The 14,549-nt window shown below is 42.3% G+C and overlaps 1 long non-coding RNA gene across 6 annotated transcripts in view; it reads right to left on the bottom strand.

Moving 5' to 3' along the window:
- LOC108391481 (uncharacterized) overlaps positions 1 to 13,640 on the bottom strand; it is a 41,931-nt gene extending 28,291 nt beyond the window's left edge. For all 6 annotated transcript variants that reach the window (XR_012126086.1, XR_005055989.2, XR_005055991.2 and 3 more), the window contains exons 1-4: positions 13,389 to 13,640; positions 11,564 to 11,741; positions 9,637 to 9,842; positions 8,025 to 8,110 (exon numbers count right to left, since the gene is read on the bottom strand). This is a non-coding gene — a long non-coding RNA (uncharacterized lncRNA). The remainder of the gene's footprint in view (positions 1 to 8,024; positions 8,111 to 9,636; positions 9,843 to 11,563; positions 11,742 to 13,388) is intronic.
- Positions 13,641 to 14,549: the final 909 nt, after the last annotated feature.

Here is a 14,549-nt window from a genome sequence, read left to right as displayed (position 1 = left end):
ATAAACACACATTCTTACTACTTTCAAAATTCCTTCTAACTTGTGGAGCCCAGTTGGAGTAGTGGAGTGAATTCTAGTCCGGATGTGCAGAAGGCTGGGTTCGTGCTCTGGCTCTGGAGCTTGCAAATCGAAACCTCAATTTTTCTACCTTTAAAAAGTTCCTTCTTCTCATATCATTAGGGAAAAAGGGATGGATGTCTGCCATGTGCTCCCAAGGTGTCATGTGGCTTTTCAGGGATGTCCCACCTTTTCTTCTTTAGGCTTCACGTCACCATTGGTCTCAGTCTGGAATCCACTGACTGCAGTGTGCATGAGGTTTGTGTGTGTGCATATGTGTGTGTGTGCACATGCACATGTGCTGTAAAGGACACTGATGGAATAGGATCTTTGTTTTTGAGTGATAAGCATCCAACACCGACCAGCTCAGGAAAAGGAGGATGTACTGGCTCACATGAGCATGGGGCAGCAAGAACGGGCATGCCCAGAACTAAAAGCTCCATTTCATCTCCTTTTTACATGCCATTATTCTCATGTAAAGTATTTTCTCCTTAGGATTAGAATCATGGCTGCTGGGAGCACTGGACACACACTGTCCTAACTTTTCCCTTTGCGAGGAAAAGGCTTCTTCTAGCTTCCGATGATCAAAACTGGGTAAAGGTTGTGATTGGCCTGGCTTGTATCCTGGGCCAGCTGGAAGAGCCTCACTGTGGTCAAGGCCTCCCTTGGACTTGTGTGGCACAGGATAATGCCATGCAGCTCCCATGTGGACCACATGTTAGAGTAAAGCAATTCCCCAAAGAAGGAAGGAGGGCAAAGGCATGATTGGTTTGGGAATTTACAGCTGGGCATCTGCCTCATTTCTCAGAGTGTTTCTGCTGTAGTGAGACAGGACTCATGTCCCTCTCTGTAGCTTCTTGGTACTTCTCTGTATAGCCTTACACATAGCTACATGGGCAGATCAGATTTTATCGAAGGATGGGGAAAAATTAAAGGGAATAACAACATATGGTGGACAAAATCGCAACCCATATGCTGATATTGCCTATAGTCTAAGGACAAGCATGTAAGTAGTCAGCCTCTGAATCAGGAGGTGTGGCTCCAATTTTATAGGTTTTTTTCCCCTTCCCTTGAAAATGGATTCCTTATAGTGATGTTTCATACTTAAAAAAGATCTAATTGCTCAAACTATTCTCTAGGTCAAGAACTATTAGTTATTAACCCTCTGACTTGGGGTGCTATACAGCACACAGTTTCTGCCCTCAGGCCCCCACCTCTCTATGCCATGTGCCTCCTTCCCTAACTCTCTGCCTGATGTTTAGGAAACACTGTCACAGGGATTGTTACGCCCCAGGATGCAATTTTCTCTCCTCCCAGCAATACTTTCCCAAAGGCTCAGTAAGTCAGTCTGGAAATAGCATGCCAGTGGTGGTCTTTGCCACTCCACGACCCCCGGGATTGTTCAGGCACCAGGCTTGGGTACTGCTGCTCTAAAATATCCTGTGTCAGGTTCCTCTTTGAGACTGTCCTGGCAGACCTCCTGAGGTGGTTCTTCACGCCCTGCCCACTAGTGTGAGTTGTGGAAGTGCATATTTATTTTCCCCATTGCCTAGCTGAAGGAAAGAGATGAATACTTTCCTAAAAGTTCCATAATTGCAAGGCCTACTTAGTCATAATGGAGTTCTATTCACTTTGGATTCAAATTGTTTCCTAGTGGGTCTGTTGGGGATAATAAACAGGCCCATTACTCAGCCGTACTCAAAGGCTGCTCCACTGGCTGCCTAAAAAGACCTTGTCAGTACATTGAATTTTCTGCTTAGAGAGGCTGGATTAACTTCTTAAAGAAGGATTATACTTCCTAATCTCCATCCGGAGAAAAGAGGTTTTTTTCTCTCCGTTATGCAAACTATTTTCCTTTCCACAGCAAGCTTGAAAATTTCTCTGAAGTTTATGGTTTATCTTAAAATTAATGTAAATTTTGCACTCTACTCCATTATGTATCTTTATTATGTAAGTTATGTTTTAAATTACTTCCTATTGAGCAAACTACATTTTCTGAAAAGATGTGTCATATTCATCCTGTTACCCTGTTATTCTCTAGCTTTGAGTAATTCTTGGCAAGGAATTGGAGAATACTGGTAATATGGAATTACAGATTTATTCCTCCCCTGCCTTCCAATCTCCAATCTTCTGAGCAACTGAGGAGCCCAAGCCTTTGTAGAACAGAATCTTAGGGACACATAATCTCACCCAGATAATTGAGGGTGATGAATGGAAAAGAACTTTCCAGACAAGCTCAGACAGTCAGAATGCCCTTTGGTGTATGCAACACCCATACCTTCTTTCAACAACTTCCTGACTGGACTTCAACTTCATGTACTTGTTGACCTTTTATGAATCATTGATTCAGATAATTGTCAGATGAATGTAGAACCACGAACTTCTGGCCAAGTCCTGGAGAACCTGGTTTGGGCGGGTGTGCGAGTCAGGACATCCACACTCTTCTGGAGCTGGTTTCAGAATCCGGTGTCCTGCTGTCTACTATCCATTCAGTCTTCTCTGGTAACCACACCCCGGGGTCACTCTGGGGACCTACCTCTAATCTGCTTTCACTCCATCTACTTCTGGTGGTTTTGGCTCCTTTGAGGGGCAGAACATATGACTCAGGTTTGGCCAATCAGGGTGTCTCAGTTCCCTGGCTACAGACCCAATATGACTCAATCAGAGTGAATAAAATGAAATCCTAGTGGGCTTGGAGCCTGGAAGATATATAATCTAGATCTTCTGTAGACATCTTGTGATCAGGAAAAGAGAGACTGTCTGAAAATAAGGCCAAAACTCCGAATAGGCCATGGCCACTAGAGCATGTGATAAAGAGAACTGGGTCCTGGCAGCGTCATTTTGGCATTTACACAAATATGTGCTTGAAGCCAAAAGTACCCCTGAGCTTTTCAGTTATCTTAGCTAATAAATTACTATTTTTTTTTGGCTTTAGCCTATTTGGGTTGGATTTTTGGCCTTCTGGAGCTGGATGAATTCTAACTATATGTTCTTGTAAACAGGGATCCTGTCTGCCTCATTTACCACCATATCCACAGAACTGAGAACAATGTTTGGCACATGATAGGTACTCAAGAGATACTGGTTGAATGAATGAGTGATAGATAAATTAGTACTAGGAATAAGAATTAGTAAGTAGCAGATTCTGTAATAGGGAATTGGCTAAGTCAATGTCAAGTGGAAGTCACAAGGAATCTTCTATCCCAGGTTGTAACCTTGACAATACTTGTTAAGTGATAAGGGAAACGCACTCACAGCATGGACTAACACGGGTAGCACCAGGGACTCAGTAGGAAGAACTCCAGGTATTGGAGTATGCTCGTTACTTTTTGTGGCCTTCTGTGAGCACTTACAATAAAAATACAAGCCTAGGCCAAAAACAATTTGTGGTTGCTTAATTCTGAAGACACTCTCCAGACCTAAATTCATGTCACTAAGCAGTAAGTTGATAGAGAATAGCCTTTAAGTAAGGCATTGCCTCTTAAGACTATCTCAGATGTGACTATGGAGGATAATAGACAAGGAGATCTTCCAAGAAGGCCATGGAGAAAACAGATGAGGGAGAGCTTCCAGGGCCATCTAGATTGGCTCACCAATGATCAAAGTTCAATTCCAGGAAGTAAGCCTTGTCATTGCTGTAAAGCAGAACATGATATGTGCTTTGAATTGGTGAACACTAAGTTATTTCCAGTTCTTGCCTTTCCTGAGTGGTGGTTGTATGGCAATTATTTTGTTCTCTCTACACCTTTGTATATTGAACATATCTGGGGTTGCTAAAATGATCATCTAGCTATAGACAATCAGATTATGAGACATAACATTTTCTAGAGATCCTAGTCTTGGTGCTGCATTAGATTTGGGTTATCTTTTGGAGAAGTGGTGAAGATATTTTAAGTAGGTGCAATAACTATGCAAGATGTGGAAGGAAGCCTCTGTGTGTGTGTGTGTGTGTGTGTGTGTGTGTGTGTGGCAGAGGTTTGGACTGTAATGGATTTCAGTTGTATTTTGACAGACAGAAACAATTTACCTTTATTCTGACAATCATGTCTGATTTACCTCTAGGAAGTCACCCCTTCTCCATTCTCTTGATTATATATCCAGACGTACATTTGGAGCATCCAGTTCCCTATCTGCACATGACCAGTTGAAGCCAAAAGCACATAGTCTAGACTCTGGAAATCTCTGGGAAAGATACTCTTGCCCTTTCCAACTGGAACTGAAGCTTCCAGAAGAGAAAATCTGGAACCACTACAACAACCTTATAATACAGAGGGAGAGCAGATTCGAGGTTAAAGCCAATATATGGAAAACAGTAGACTGAGCCAAGAGATAGTGATATTGGATCTTGATGTTATATTTAAATCCCTACATCCCAGCACATGAAGTCAATCTTGTCCTTAGACTTTTTAGGTAAATGAGCCATTCCAATTTATCAAAATACATGTTCTGTTGAGTTTCCTGCCATTTCTAACCGGAGGAATCTCAGCTGATACCTGGACAAGTATCCACACTCTTGGAGATGCCCTTAAGGAGAGACCCTGAAAGGAGAGCCTGAGACAAGGACTTGCTTGGTGCACATAATTTATTTGGAGGTCATTTCTGGAAGCAGAGATAAGGGAGAGTTAGACAGGAAGGGTCAAACCCACTGGGGACCCTCTGAGGAACTGTGTGGAATGCAACTCAAAATTGTTCCACCAGAAGATGGGGAGTCTGTGATGTTTATACACTGGCCCTATCCCTATTATTTTGGGGCTGCTCCCAGGAGTCAGCTCCAGTTTATATAAGGATTGCAAATAACTGAAACTGAGCAGATTTCCACAGTTTTAGAGAAAGCTCAAGGCCAGCAAAGCAAAGGAACCTTGAGAAATCCACTTGATGTGGAATGTTGGCAGTATGCACAGAATGGTCCATCACAGATGTACTGAAACTAAGTGGACCAAAATGTTGTGGTGTAGTGTGCCTTAGGCATCAGCGGCATGATCCATTTCCCATTTTTTCCTTTAAAGTTTCTCCCAATAGCAGACCTCTTTAAATCAGCTATAGGAATTGAAGAACCTGCTCGCCCCTACCTTGGTCTTAGCCTATTCCAATACAGCTCTTCCAAATCATCAAATTGATGCCTTCAATATCATGGTGGTGGTGCAACAGTTTATGAAAGCACCCCAGAATAATTTCTCTGTACCCCTATGCCTGCCTCTCAGAGAAGCTGGTTTGGCCAAGGTAGATTTATTGGTAGGATATGAGACATTTTTAGAAATCAAAACCTTTAGGCAGTGGATACCCAAACTTGGGCAGATCCAGAATGCAATGAACATGGAATTTGACTACCCTTTTCTAAGAAGCCAAGACAAACAAGGAAAACTAGAGCTCATGGTTGATGAGGGGAGTCCAATCCTTGACATATTTGAATGCAAACCAGGTGAAGAAGTACCCATCAGAAGGTGAGGACATAGCCTGTGGGTCTTTGTCTTTGTCTCCTTCCTCTTGGAAAAATATCAGGTAATGGATGTCTCTTCCTCTAAGTCTATGGAGAATTGTGTATTCTCCATGTAGCATAACTGACCAGTCAATTTAAAAATTATTTGTGGGGCTAACTTGGTTCAGAGTTGGTTTGCCAACCACATATATCTGTTCCTGTGTTGTTCTTGAAATAAATCTTAGAAGGGAGTGTGGATATGAAATATTTAGACTGATAGATCATGACTTCACTTCGTATGGGTCTTGAGGCCTCCAAACTGCAAGGCTAACCTAACTTAGGGGTGTAGTGTAGAAGCCTGCTTGGGTAAGTGGCCAGTGGTTTAGCAGACCGGGAAGAGACTGTGTGTGTGTGTGTGTGTGTGTGTGTGTGTGTGTGTGTGTGTGTGTGTGTGTGTGTGTGTGTGTGTGTATTAAAGGAAGATCTTCCCAGACCTGTTGGGCCCTCTGCCGCCCAGATGACCTCTCCCTGGTAGCCAAGCCTCCCCAGATGTCCCTGCTGAACTAGTGGACTCAGCTGCTTTGCTGTATCTTCTTTCCTGTTCTTTGCTTGTTTGGATATTTTAGCTTTTAAATCGCCTTAGTAAAAGTGAAAGCAATTGCATCCTGTCATGAGACATATTTTGTCTTTAGTCAAAAATACCTCGTAATTAAGTAGAAGTCTATGGTATCTCGTGTAGAATTAAATTATTTCCCTTTCTCTGTCCTTTCTGAAGAGGGAGTAGATGGGGCAGAGGCCTCTTCAATCCAAGAGATTTTTAAACCTCCCTGCCCCACCTTCCCAATTTTAGTCATTTAACCTCACTATTTCAAGTCCTGAGACTATTCTATAACCTCCCAAATGATCCAGCATTCAGCAAGGACTTGTTCTGCCAAAATAACCAGTTAACATATCCAGGGAAAGGAGAACCCAGATCTCAGGGTTACGTTTCTGCTATGACCCTACTCTGCAAAATATTGATCATGGTCTATAGAAATTTCTGGAATCCTTGCATCTGGGGTGATGCTCTTTGTTACAGTACTATGACATTTTTACCTAGGACAATGGAAAACCCAGAGAGTTAGCTTCATTGTGGATTCCTGAACTCTGTTGACAAACATCCACAAAGACATCATACTATTTCCTGGACCCACGGGAGTATTTGCTAATGTTAGACACTCCAAAGATGGCTTATATTGTGCCCTACACTGGATCTCCATTCATTTCAGCCATAGCTGCCTGTAAGATTCTGCCTCATAGAGCATCCATCCTGGCCATCGTATCATGGCCTGCAGTTTATATCCTGGTTCTGAAAAGTATTATCCAAATTCCTCCATGTCCTCAAATATACCTGGGAGAGTATTTCAATAGCTATATTTGTAACAGACACAGAATCAGAGAGTCTCTATAACACAGAATCTCGTAGGTCTACCAGGAAGAGCTGCAGCACACCCTGCAGGGCACCAAGAAGCTGTTCAAAGCACAGGCTCCAGGAAACAGGAGAGATCCTTTAAACAGGTGATGCCACCGCCTTTCCTGTGGACACACCCATAACACCTGCCTTTGCTGGAAACGGGAAGACCGTTTCCAAGGGCGACTTGCAGTAAGCATCCTTCCGGAGTATGAGCCTGCTTTCTGCTAGTCTATGTATCTGCTCTATCACTACGTGTCCCTCTGCTCCATGGCCTTTTGTTCAGCTCTGTGGAATCAGAATGCAAACCAGAAAAAAGAAACTCAAGCTCTATTGGCAACATGTTATTGACAGATAGTAGGACTCCACAAATATTTGATTGATACATGAAGATGTGTTTGTTTACATTTATTACATTCCTAGACATCTAGTATTTTAATCAAATGTACCTCACCTGCTTACATTTGGAGCACTGCCATCAAAACCCAGAACTCATGTGGGATTCTGGATTATATTTCCCACTTAAAGGCTACCCTGACTATATGCCTTAGCAGTTGTTCTTTAGCCAGGTGAAAACAATTCAGGGTCCCACTAGAGGTATGTCTTTCAAAAGCACTGAAGATCAAGACTTCCACTTTGGGTTGTGTCTTCTTAAAAGCAATTCTATTCCATTTTATAGTTGTTCATTTTTACTTTTAGGTACAAAAAATACAAACTCTGAAAGAGGACCAAGTACTTCTGCCTCATAAGCAGAACAATTTATAACTCCCAACATATCAGAGAATTTGGACCAGCTTCCTTCCTTTAACATCTTTCATGTAGTCATTGTCTTCAGTCATTTAATTCATCTGATAATTTCCAGACTGTCTCCATTACATTTGCCTAGTGTTGAACTTGCTTTTGGCCTAATTTCCCTTCTGATGGCATGGTTTTGCTGAAGCTGATTTTCTAGGAAATTCCTATTTCCATCCTCAAATTCAGACCATAGACTGAGCAGAAGGTGGAATTAATTGTTCTAATCTCTAAATGTCTCTAGATGCTAACCTGTGGCCTCAGGCACACGCTGATGAGCATGTCCCATGCCAGTGGATGATTCTTTACCTGGGGGAGAGATGTTTTCTCTCCTTTTTCCAGACAGATCTGGTCGATGCGTTCAATCATGAAGCATGCAGATGATCCCAAACCACCTGTAAATAAGAGCCAAGTGAGCAGTATGAGCCTTAATGTCTTAATTTCCAACATGATAATTAAGTGACTTAATTGCTAAGCTCAGAAAAGGTGTTGCTGGTATTTAAACAAGACTGTTCTTTGGTGTGAGGGGATGTCCTATACGTTGCAGGATATATAATATCGCTGGGCCCCACCCTCCAGTTAATGTGGCACTAAAACTGCTCCTGCACCTCTCAGGTTCCTCACCTGTTTGAGGAGCACTGAAGTTTTAAAGAATTTAATCTCAAGAGAGTGTCTGGGAGTTATGCGCAAATCTATACCTGCCTTCATGAAGAATCTGGAAGGACAGACAACACATAAATAATGCCCTCACTCTCCACTAGAAGTGGCTCACTCTGTGCAATGGACTTGGACTCCAGTGGTTAAACTCTTGATCCACACCCAAACTGGCTCAAGAAAATATCTCCTAAGGGATCAGGGATGCCTAATCTCAATTCAAGACTTGACTTTGGCTCTAGAGTTTACCCTAAACTTTTCTCCTTCTAGAGATTGGAAATAGATACTGGGATTAAAAATGGGACTTTTCCCAGGACCAGGCGTGATCTGCATGGAGCTGGTGCTGGAGTCTTTGATCATCTTGGCCTGGACAAGTTCCAGGGGGTGGGGCACTAATATCCATATTTTACTTTTGTCACTTTTTAGGTACCCCAGTATAGGGCTGTATTGACCAGATGGGCTGTATTCTGTGGGCTAAAAAAAAAAAAAGATCCTAGCTTTGTTAGGATATAAAAAAAAACATGCCCCAACTAATGAAAACTTAAGAGACCAAATGCTTATTATGTGTGATTGTCAAAGCGAAGCATTGTTTTAGAATGTTGTTGACACAGGTCTTGAACTGTGTATTCATAAACATAGTGCTCTCATGGGTGGAAGAAAATTCCAATCTAGGTTATTTTTAGAGAAAATTGTAGTCCTTTATTTCTCCTAAAATAGAAAGGATCATATTTTCAATGCCTTTGTGGCTCTATCATGTTAATGAGGATAGTAAAAATATGTGGCCCTAACTCTGGTTAGACACAATACTCAAACAAGGGGCAGGAGGTAAACACATGCATCATTCCTTTCTAAAGGATTTAGCACCTATGTATGGAGTATGTGTTATGTCTAACTCACTGCTAATTGCTGAAGAAATATAAAATAGTATGTTACATAAGATACCTTTATTTCCTTCCCACCAGGAGTTCCAATAAACCACATACATACAAGAGGCAGTTAGGAAGCAATGTAAGACAGTTTGGGATTATATGCCACCAGGCTGGTCACTGGCATTGTTCAGAAAACCTTCTGTGGGCCATTGGCCATAATCACAATAGCTTTGTCTCCAAGCAACATCACCATGCTTCCCATATGAAGACTGTCTACATGTGGATTTCAACTCTGCATCTGTAGGATCTTTCTAATCCACACTTCTAACTGGAGATTTAATGTTTTGGAATAAAAGCTTCTGCAATATAATAACTTTTTTTCCCAAATAAATAAGTACCTGAGCTCTCTGAACACCTCTGAAGTATGTTGTCCTGATCAGTCAAGTTTCCCAGTTGGCTCTGAGTCCAGACCTTTGAAGGGTTGGGGTGAAACACTTTACCCAGTTTGTTGTCCTGAAAGTGGACTTGATTCAGGGTTCCTGGTCACTTCAATCCCATTTCAAAGCAGTAAGCATTTACTGAACGGCAGTTCCTGGTAATACAGCTGTGGGAGATACAAGACCTGGTTAGTGAGTCTCCATTCTTCCAGGGTCACAGGCTAGACTAGTGATTCTCAACCCTGCCTATCTATTAGAATCATCTGGCAAGTTTCAAAAATATATAGATGTCTAGGACCCATCAGCCCCTGCTGAATATGATTCTGTGGAAGTAGGTCCCAGGCATCATTTTATTTTATTTCAGTTTTGCTTATTTTTTGCTATATGATTTCACTTATATGTGTAATCTGAAAAAACTCTCAACTCACAGACACAAGAGAACAGATTGGCAGTAGCCGGACGTGGGGTATATGGGGTGAGCAAGAGGGGTGAAGGGGGTCAAAAGGTACAAACTTCCAGTTATAAGATAAAAATCCTGAGGATATAATATACAGCATGGCATAGTTAACGCTATATTGTATATTTGAAAGTTGTTAAAAGAGTAGATCTTAAAAGTTCTCATCCCAAGAAAAAAATTGGTAGCTATGTGTGGTGATGCAAATTTATCCTGGTAAATCATTTTGCAATGTATGCATATATCAAAAAATTATGTCGTATACCTAAAATGAATACAATATTATTGTCAATTATATCTCAGTTTAGAAAGAGAGTCCTAATTTTCATTTTATTGTTTTAATAACCAGTTCAGATGATTCTAATGAGCATCTGGAGTACTGATCCAGACAGACAGAAACAACCAGTTGATAAATATTATAATAGTGTAAATAAAAGGAAAGGCCAGAAGAGGAGATTAATATCAAATGAGAACATCAAAGTTCTCTTCTTGAAGAATGCAAGTTTGGATTTGGGTCCGGTTGCTAAAATCTTTGAGTTCTTATGTCTGCTTTTCATAATCTTTTTCCAGTTTTCTCTCTTATTAAAGGGCTACTCACTGTCGCTCTCACAGCTGTGAGTGTGTGTCTATTGCAGCCCATTTCTAATGTGGTATTTCTAAGCATCTAGGGATAGGAAATTTAATTTCTAAGTTTGTTGGAATTGAATGTAAATTAGGAATAAATAGCTTCTACTTCCCACTAAAGGAACTAGGATTCCTTGGAGAAATGATTGACTCCAGGTCTGGGGCAGGAAATGCATATGGTGATCCTAGGGCAGCTGTCATGCCAGAAAGCGAGGACACTCCCAAGACTAATGGGGTCATGTCACAAGGACGCAGATCCACCCTGAGGAGGCTGCTACGGGCTGGGGAGTGGGCATTCTGCATACCAACAACGATAACTGCAAAGGATTAAAATACATCAAAATATAAATATCCAGGGCTCATAATGATACTAAAAACACAAAAGCAAAAAAGTAAAAAAATCTCCAAACCTCAATGGTGAGTTTGAATTACAGGATGCTATGAAAATTCAAAAGTAAAGGGAAGCCTTAAGGGTTTGTTCCCCCTTTCTCATATTTACTTTTTCAGGGCAAACAGTTGTTGGGGTGGTGGTGAGGGGGAAGTTTTCCTTTTTTAAAGTAGATTTCCAGCTAATCAATGAAGAAGAAATTAGAAAAATCGTATTTTGCAACCCCTAGTGAGTCCAGGAAACAGTCATTGGTGGGTTGGTGTCTCTCTGTCTGTCTTTTTTGTTGCTGTCTCTCTCTCTCTCTCAGCTGTCTGTTGAGGCATGGCTAAGCACCATCTTGTAGGGCAGTTGGAGTCACTCAGGTGGCTACATTCTTTTGGGAGCTCAGCCAGGGCTGCAATGTCCAAGATGGACCCACTCACATTGGGGGTCACGGTTCTGACTGTCACCAGGGAGCCTGGGGTCTCATTTGTGTGGTCATAGTCTGTCCTGAGCTTCCTCAGAGGGTGGTTGCCTTCAAGGGTGGAGGTTGAAGCTGTCAAAGCTGGTAGGTCTCTTAAGTACTTCACCCAGAAAAGACAGTGTCACCTCTGCCACCTTCTGTTGGTTGAAGCACATCACAAAGTCATTTCAGATTCAGTGGGAAGGGAAAAAGAATCCAGCTCTGGTGGGAGCTATCGCCATATTTGGGAACAATTTATACCACTGTCTGTCTCCTAGCCACTGTAGTTCACATCCCTTCCATATGCAAAATATACTTAACTCTCCCCCAAATATCTCCACTTGGGTATCAGCTCAAAGTCCAGGCAGGATCTTGCAGCAAATCAGGTCCTCAGATGTGGTCCTATTCATCTGAGACCTATAAACTAAGAAAACAAGAAACACCCAGCACACAATGGTGAGACTGCAGTGGGCACCTCTGGTCACAAGAGGGAGGAACGGGAAGGGCTGAGCAGGCTCTCTTCCATGGTGATTCTGAGTCAGTTAGACATCAGTCCCACAGTTCTGGGGCCAGAGGTGGGAAGAATTGCTGGTGGTGATCTTTGACAACCGTACATTGCAGATATTAAAATCTTTAGGTGAAAAGTTGGTGGAGAACTTCATGCTGGAGAGATTGGGCTGACACTACATGGATCTGATAACCAGCATTGGCAGGGCTGAAAGGGGGGCAACCAGAATTACGGGCGTTATGATATAGTACGGCAGGAAGCCTGTGGTATTGCTTAGCAAATGTTCCTGTCCAAAAATTGATCCTGAATCTCTTTAAACAGACCTGACAAGGACTTTATAGGAAACGCAAGCAGTAGAGGAACAAGTTAAATGGCACAAAGAAACAATAGCCAGATCCAGAGGCATAGGGTTCCACAGGATAAACAACCTTCCAATCAGTGATATGACTAAATAGAGAGGGTTGTCAGAGAATAAATGAAATAAATGAGAATTCAGAGGCATAGCCACCACATGTAACATGTGGACCTTATTTGAAACCTGACTCAAACGTAACTGCAAAATCATGCCTTTGAGATAATCAGCAACACTTAATTATAGCCAGAGAATTAGATAATATTAAGGAATTATTATTAATTTTATTAGGTGTGATCATGGCAGGGTCATTCTGTAAAAACAGTAAAATTTCCTGTCAGTTGGAGAGGCATACTAGGCTATTTATGGGTAAAATACCACAGTGCTGGGGTTTGCTTTAAAACATTCCCCGTCAAATGAATGGGGCAGGTTGTGGGTGCACTAGGGGGCCAAGCAAATCAAATGGGTTAAATGTCGTTAATTGTTGAAGATGGCAAATAGGAAAATGGTAGCTCTTTCCACGTCAGTGCATGTTTGAACATTTGCATAATAAAATTTTATAAAGAGAGAGAATAGTTTCTGAATGAAGGGACTGAATTCAGGACTTTTCTAAATAAAGAAATGAAGTGCCAGCACTTTGGTGCGGCATTTTTGGGCCCCAACTGTGGCTTGCTTCCTAATTCTTAGCTGGGTGGGGGCGAGTGGGGACTGTATGATGGGACACGCCGTGAGCTTATTTAATAGCTCAGATCCACTCCTCACACCCGGCCTTTGCTATTGAAGATCAAATAACCCATTGGCTTATATTAGACAAGTCAGACAATCAATCAATGAATCCATCAATTATTGATGGGCCTCCCTTACTTTGAAAAAACTAATATTCATTATTTTAAAATAACACATGTTCATAGTTCTAAAGAAACCAAGTAATTCTACACAACTTACATCAAAAAAGAGGCAGCCATCCTTTGCTCCTCTTCTCCCTACTCAGATTTCCGCTTGCCAGAGCAGCAATGTCCAGCTCTTCTAGTTCTTCTCGTAGTATTATTTCCGTATGTCAGAATAACGTGTCTGTCCTATTTCTCCCCCCCTCCCCCCACCAATTTTAGATATAACCCTTTGGCCTCCTACTGAAGAAAGTGAGGATTTAGCTCTCTTACATCACCCTCCATGCATACAAGCTTGCCTCTTTTCCTATTTTCCTAATAGCTTCATTTTTTTTTTTTTTTGTTAAATCAATAGTCAGTATTTGCACTCTGAGAACCAGGTAAATACTGTTCACAGCCCAGCCAAGCAGTGAGCTCACAGCCTATTTTCTTTCTTGTGAAATGTTTTGGTTTCTCAGATGTTAATAATTGTCCCATCTGGTCATCTATTCATTTGCTTAGTTTCCCAGGGAGCTGAGCTCCAAACCCCACCACGGGCCTTGCGACAGCCCAGTATGTTCTAAATATATTCATACATGTCAGGTGATGGGTTCCTTTTCCTTCTTTCCTGGGGACACCCTCCTGGATATGTCCACCCCCCCCCCACCTCCAGGCTGAACCAGCCACCCTGCACGCCCACCTGACAGATGCCATCTGCAGCTTCCTTTCACCTCTTCCCTTCGCTTGATCCCTCGCTTCCTGGATCTCAGATCTCTTTCCTGATTTGCTTCCGTGATTTGGTGGAACACGCTTTTCTGTAGTTTCTTGAGAGAGATCATGTGGGGAAATAATGAATATTTCATTGGTGTTACGTGTATGAGAAAATGAAAGCCAGGTCTGTCTTATCCCAGGCTGGGTGCCCTGTGACACGGACCCTGAGAAGGAGACGGGAGTGCAGGCAGTTTATCAGGGTGCTCTTGGGATCAGTGTTCTGGAGGGGAAGGAATCAGGTTCGGGCGGAAGGAGCTGAACTGCGATGCAGTCTCACTGAAGCCTCAGGTGGTCATACAGGTTGCTCTGTAGCTGAGTTGTCCCAGGTTGGGTGAGGGTGCCAGGCCTTTACACACTCACAATTAGGCATTAGATTCCAACTTCTCTGGAAGTGAGTGTGGTCTTGAGCAAGGCACCTCTCTTTGGCCACGATAGTCCCTGTAGGGGCTGGGGGGGTATCTGAGCAGCA

This window comes from Manis javanica, chromosome 16 (genome assembly GCF_040802235.1).
Source record: "Manis javanica isolate MJ-LG chromosome 16, MJ_LKY, whole genome shotgun sequence".
NCBI classification, from domain to species: domain Eukaryota; kingdom Metazoa; phylum Chordata; class Mammalia; order Pholidota; family Manidae; genus Manis; species Manis javanica.
The sequence above is the reverse complement of the archived record's forward strand: the minus strand, read 5'-3'. Positions and strand labels throughout refer to the sequence as shown.